Source organism: Phaseolus vulgaris, chromosome 11 (genome assembly GCF_000499845.2).
Source record: "Phaseolus vulgaris cultivar G19833 chromosome 11, P. vulgaris v2.0, whole genome shotgun sequence".
NCBI lineage: Eukaryota > Viridiplantae > Streptophyta > Magnoliopsida > Fabales > Fabaceae > Phaseolus > Phaseolus vulgaris.
The window spans coordinates 9,254,644-9,261,020 of NC_023749.2; positions in this window are offsets into that span (position 1 = coordinate 9,254,644).

Sequence of the window (6,377 nt, forward strand, 5' to 3'; positions counted from 1 at the left end):
CGGATCAAATGGATTAGATTTTTTTTTATTCAATCAATCTGAATCATTTCGAATAAAATTAAGATAATTTGACTTGAGTCACCAAAATATTAAGAGATTATAATTTTTTTCAAAAAAAATTATCTACATTTGTTTTTCTAGATATTCTTGATCTATTTTTTTTTAGATTATGGTAATGAGTAAAAGTTTCTCTTTCAATATTATAAGTTATCTAGTTTTTAGAATTAGGTATAAAAAGAAGAATGTTTGATTAATTTATCTGGATCCAATTATATAGAGTTATTATAACTGTTTTGTTTAAAGGTTACTTCTAAAATATTTTTTAATTGATTTAATTATTTATCGATGAAAAGTTATTGATTGTTTTGTATATATTTTTTATTTATACTAATTTAAGGTAAAAGTGTTTCTTATTATTCAGTAACTAATTATTTATTTGATTTAGCATTTTATATAATTACCACTTTATATATTTCATTTATTTCCCAAAAAATATGATAACAAAAATACATACAAATATTAAAAAGAAAGAAAAGATAAAAAAATTGAAGAAAAAAAAATGAAGGATTAAAATTTAAGATGTACTAACTGAAAAGTTTATAAATAGTTAATTGAACATGATAAAAAAAAAAGTAAATTGAAGAATGAAAGAAAATATGAATGATTTGAAGATTATAGTTTATTTCATTTATGTTTTCAAAATGATGGATGAGATAAATCCACTCCAATCCAATGAACATGGCATTGAATATCTGAACATAAAGTGTGAATTTGGGATTCAGAATCTGAACATTTTTTTTGGAATGGAGGCTCTTATTCATTGTATGTGATGTGATTTGAAAGAATGGGAGAAAGAAAGAAGCATTGATTAAAATATGGGAAAGTTGACTGATTGTCTGTGTGCAACCCCACCGACTCCATAAATGAGGTCTCACAACCCATCACTTTAATCTTCACCCACTGTTTCAATCTATTCATCCACTCTTCCCAAAGATATGGAGAGAAAGATTATTTAGTCAATTATTAAATATTTATTATTATAATAAATAATTAAAAAATATTAAATAAAATTAGTATTATTTTTATATTTTTTTTTATTTCATTTCATATTTATAAAAAAATTATGAAAAAAAATTAATTTTAAAAGTAAAAAATAATTAATTTTTACAATAATTACCAATTATTTAGACTCTAAATTTAGTAAAAAAAATTTAATTGTTAATTAGATACTAATTTAAAAATTATTTAAGAATAATAGAAACTAATTTAAAAATAAAAATTTGTTGTCTATTGTTTAAATTTAGTCACCATAACAATTAATTATTTTTTATTTTTAAAATTAATTTTTTTTTATGATTTTTTTAAATATTATTAAAATAATTTTTTATTTTTTTACTTTTTCTCCCTTTTCTTATCAAAGGGCTGACTCTAAAGTTATTTATGATACCAACAAGCACTTACGTTGTACCAATTGTATTGACAACTTACAATGTCAAAAGACTCATTCTCGGATTTTATAATATGAATGTGTAGTAAGACAGAGAATGCGTATGGAAAAGAAAAGAAAAATTTATTTTGAAAGTAAAATAAAGAAATAAATAGGTAAATCAAGGTAAATAAACTATCAAAATTAAAAAAAATGACTTGAAGAATTAAACATTATAAAATCCGTTCCAACAGCGAGTAGTTTCATAAATATATAATAAATTATAAATAACTTTGATATTATATTAAGAATGAAATTTCAAACATAATTTAATCTTATAAATTTAATTTATAAAAATAATTTTACAGTAGTTATATATTATAAAATATTTTTATATACTATTAATTTTAGTCTAGATATATGTAGTTTTAATTACATATGCATATATATTATAAAATAATTTTATATATTATTAGTTTTAATCTAGATATTTATGGCTAATTTGTTGATTTTTTTATTTATTTTATTTTTTACGTAATTAATACGTGTTTATGATTTAGAATTTAAAAAATTTAGAAGAACTTTAAACTAAGATAACGCAAGATTTACACAACTATTGTACATTATATAAAGTCCTATTTTGTTTTTATTTAAAAGTTGAAACATTCTTAAAATCTTTTTTTACCATCATTAATCTTCTATTAAATATATTTATTTATTTTATTTGAACTTTGTTTTTTGTTTTCTTTTTCAGCAAAGTAAAAAGTTGAAGAAGCCTTAGCAAACTAAATTAATAGGACAACAAAAAATAGGCACCGAAATTAAATAGATAAAATGTGAAAGGTTGACGTTTGCATTAATGAAATGCCAATCATTTCCAAGGGATAAGTGTTTATCACTCATGGCAGCCTCTCATTTCCAATCACACTTTTTTCTTTTATCTTACATTAATACTCAACCAATACAATTTTGACACATCTTTTTTGAAAACATAACATCTTAAATGTGTATGATCATATTTTCAATTTCGTAAGAGAAGAGATAAGATAACTCATTCTAAAAATGGTAATTTTATTTTATATTAATAGTTTAGATTATATATATATATATTAACTGTTTCACATAGAAAAATATTTTTTTAATTAATATACAGATATAATATATTAAAATAAATTGTTTTTCTCTATATAATAATATATAATAGTTTTTATAATAATATAATAACAATAAAAAAAAAATGAAGAAAACTATTAAAATTAATATATATTTCTTATTTTTATTATCATTTATTATGATATTTTAAAAAAATAAAAATTATTTATATAACTACATAGATTAACTCTCTAGCATTATCTCGAATATTTATCTAAATAAATTATTTTATTTTTTATTTTTTATCAAAAAAGTTAATAAAAAATTATTAAGTCCTCCTCGAACTCTATAGATGTTAAGCAATCTTTTTAAATGATTAATTATTAAAATAAAAATTAATATTTAACGATAAATTATTTAAATAATATATATGTATTTATTTATTTTGTGTAATATTCATATTTATATTTAAATTTAATTACATTTTAAAATTAAAATAATTTGAATATCATAACTATCTTATTATATTTAGTAAAAAAAAAGTAAAAAAATTAAGTTAGTTAATTATCACATGCAACTATCGTTACCAAAAAAATCATTAAATAAAATTTAATTTTAAAAGTAAAAAATAATTAATACTATATTAATTAAATTAGATAATTAATTTAAATTAAATAATTAATTGTGAAAATTTTCAATTTGATTATATTTACTTCATTGGTTATACTACAGTGACATTACATGCTTCTGTATGTAAGTCTTCCAATATGTGCTATCTACGGATACTTTTTGAGTGAATATTTAATATTTATTAATATATAAAAAATAATAATTTTGTGCCATATTTAAATTTACATAATAATAATAATAGTTATATCATAAAGTAATTATAAAAAAAATCTATAAAAGTGTATATATTAATTTGAATTATCATTATTTGTTTATAATGATTTAATATAATGTAATTTGTAGAGTTTGGATTAGATTAAACAAATAAATATATATTATTATACATTAATTGTAATAAATAATTAAACAATTTTTAATATAAATAGTTTAACTTTCTAAATAAATAAATTCTAAATATAATAAATTATATTTATGAAAAATGTTTACACGAGATTATTGTGTTAATGAATATTGACTTTGAACAAGAATTAATGTATTGCATTTATAATCTAAGAAAGAGTTGTTGAGTTTGCTATCATATCATAAGCAATACATATATATTATTTTAAGGTATAATTATTTATTAGTTTCTAGATTACATGATTTTTAAAAAAATCAATTTGGTTTCTTTATTTTTTAAAAAGTACTTAAATTGGTTCTTTATGTTAACTTTTCTCAACTGCATCAAGTGTTATTTATGTGACAGAGAGAATTGTTGATGTGGATAGTGAATTAAAAGACATATGAGATTTGGTGTTGTTTGAGGTGACAAATGGAGGGCTTTGACAAAAAATGATAAAATTTGGAGGTTAGGATTTCTCCCATTTGTTAACCTCTTTCAGTTTCTTAAAAAAGATTAGCAAGTGCAATGGTTCATAACAATGTCCACATCTTTCAATTTCTTCAACTCCCACTTTTCCTTCTCTGCTTGTATCAATTATTCACAAATTTGGAAACCGTATCTGCTTTCGTTCACAACATGTTATTGAGAATTTTGTTCCACTACGCTTTGATTGATAAAGTGAGAGGTTGCGCAAGGTTCTTTAACTTGTGAGTATTGTAACTGAAGTGGAAGTTAAACGATATTTGTTTGTGCTCATGTAGAAATAGACTCAGATGTTGCGCGGGAGAAGATTATGGAATTGATTGATTCAGGAAACATTGTTCCCTTCCCCCAAACAAACTAACACGAACACAATTTCTCTCTCTCTCTAACCATTAAGGAATAAAAGTGTTCATTGCTTGTTAGTGTCTTTGACATTAGATTCTTTTGGAAGCTTTCATTTTGAGCATATGGGCATCTCTTCCCCTTGCTTTTTCTTTGATTATTCCATCTAGGTCGGTCTCATTTTGCTCACTTTGGTTTGGTTCGTTCCTATTTTATCTGATTCAAGAAAATTGAACAACTAAGGTGTGAAACGCAACTGGATGGTTCTCAAAGTGATTCTCATCAGCAATTGCTAAAAAATGAGGTAACTTTCTGGTTTCCAATGATATTTATTCTTTTGGGATTATGATTGAAAGAATGAGAGAAACCCTAACTCCCAAATTTTACTAATCTATGCCAAAGCCCTCACTTGCCATCTCACACAACATCAAATCCCATTTTTCTTTTAATTCACAGTCCACATCAACAATTCTTTCTGTCACATAAGCACCACTTGACGTCGTTGAGGAAAAGTTAACAGAAATGACTAATTTAAGTACTTTTTAAAAACAAAGGAACCAAATTAATTTTTTGAAAAATCACTGTACTAAATTGGATATTCACACTAAATGTAAGAACTAATAAGGTAATTACACCTTATTTTAACAATTTTTGGTTCATAAAATATGAAAAATACACAATGGTTGTCTTTGATAAAAGGATAATAAAAAAATAGTAATAAAACAACTAAGATATATTTTTACATTTATCTTCTTTAAAACTTGAAAGAAAATCCTAAATAAAAAATCAAATCCATTTTTCATACATATATTTTACCACCAATAATTTTATCTCTAATAATTATAGTAAAATAACATTTTTTCTAAATTATTCACTTGTAAAACTTGTTTTATTCGAAAACCATTTGCTTTATCAATGTTGCTTAAAAACATTGTAATATTATTATAATAAAAAAAACATAAAAAAAACTGATCATGTTTCTACATAATTGATTGTGGAAGTTAAAACAAGTTCCAATCACATGTTTTGTACAACATTATCAATCAATTATATGCCTAACTTAATTGATTACATTATGGTGACATTAAAATTTGTCATGCTTTTGTATTTAATACCAAGAGAAAAGAGAAAAGTTTGTTGAATTGGTCCTGTAAATTTTTTTATGCTTTCTCCATATATACTCATCCAAACTTGTGTCTTTCCTTATTTTTCTTCCTGCTCCATCCCTCATTAATGGCTGTAAAACCTGTATGCTGGGATGTAGGGAATTGATTTGCTTGCTTAAGATCCACTTTTCTAATGTTAAAATAATGTTTGTCCAGAAAAAGTCACATCCAAGAAGCATATATTAATCCACAATTGTTAATTTAAAATACTGTATGAATTATGTTCACAAAAAAAAATTTCAACATCTCATCAGAATAAAACTACACAATTTAAGAATTTTGATTATTAAATTAGTTATTTTCTAACTAAGACCATAAATCTTAATAATGTCATCACGCTATTATTAATTAAATTTGAAGGATTAATCTATTACTAAAAGAGTATATTTTATATTTTTAAGGAGTATCGATATGTTAACAACTAACAATAAGGTATTCTATAATATAACTATTCAAAATAGAAGGAAACGTGAAGAGATGGATACATTTTAAAAGATTGTAAATCGGTATTTTTACCATAGAGTTGTCAAAAGTAATATTTTTTTCATTCTAAAATCCTCAAATTCACCTATCAAATTAAATGTATACATCAATTAGATTAATCAAAAAATTAAACGAATTCTGATATATTGAGAATCCTAATCCTATATTTTACATCCCACATCGATTAGATATTAAAGCCTTTCATAGTATATATAAGTGGGTGTAAAACTGACTCCATGAGTTAAGATTGAGTTAAACTTAAAGTCTACTTCTTAATATGATATTAGAGTCATTTCGAGCCTATATAAATTGGTGTATTTCACTATTCCAGTTGTGAAAATGAAATGTACACATTAAGTAGATTAGACAAAGA